Genomic DNA, 561 nt, shown 5'->3' with positions numbered 1-561 from the left:
AAAGTGAAATGGGCTTTTTTCTTCTTTCTTTAAGCATATGACAATAAAGAAACAAATATTTACTAGTATAAATGATTCCACTACTCTGATTTGTACTAAGATGCCGACAGTTTCAGCCACCACTTTTTTTTTTTTATATCATTAATGCAAGTGTCCACACAATGAGAACAAGTAATCTGGTATTATTCTGAAAATGGTGTAGACTCCATAAACCCCTTGGAGGGGTTCTGAGGAAATCTCTGTGTCCATAGACACATTCTGAAAAGTGCAGTCCTAGTTGTGCCTGGCTGGCTCAGTTGGTAGAGCATGTGACTCTTGATCTCAGGATCATGAGTTCAAGCCCCATGTTGGGCATGGGGCCTACTTAAAAAAAAAAAAAAAAATGCAGTCAGAATGGAATGACAATCAGTTATTCTCCCCATGTTGAAAATGTAACATGTTTATGCCACCATTCATTAGGTATTCAATTAAACATAGCCAAACTCAATCGCTAGTTGATATAGAATTTAAATGCTATTGCTAAGAAAATCCAAATTGTGGCATTAGCTGAGTGGAAAGGGT

The 561-nt window shown here is 36.7% G+C and overlaps 1 non-coding gene across 1 annotated transcript; it reads left to right on the top strand.

Annotated features, from left to right (window-relative positions):
* Positions 1 to 281: 281 nt before the first annotated feature.
* Positions 282 to 354, top strand: TRNAK-CUU (transfer RNA lysine (anticodon CUU)). Its single transcript has one exon. It is a non-coding gene; the product is annotated as a tRNA-Lys (tRNA).
* The last annotated feature ends 207 nt before the right edge of the window (positions 355 to 561 follow it).

This window comes from Halichoerus grypus, chromosome 5, assembly GCF_964656455.1.
Source record: "Halichoerus grypus chromosome 5, mHalGry1.hap1.1, whole genome shotgun sequence".
Taxonomy (NCBI): Eukaryota; Metazoa; Chordata; class Mammalia; order Carnivora; family Phocidae; genus Halichoerus; species Halichoerus grypus.
This window is presented reverse-complemented; position numbering and strand designations above follow the sequence as displayed.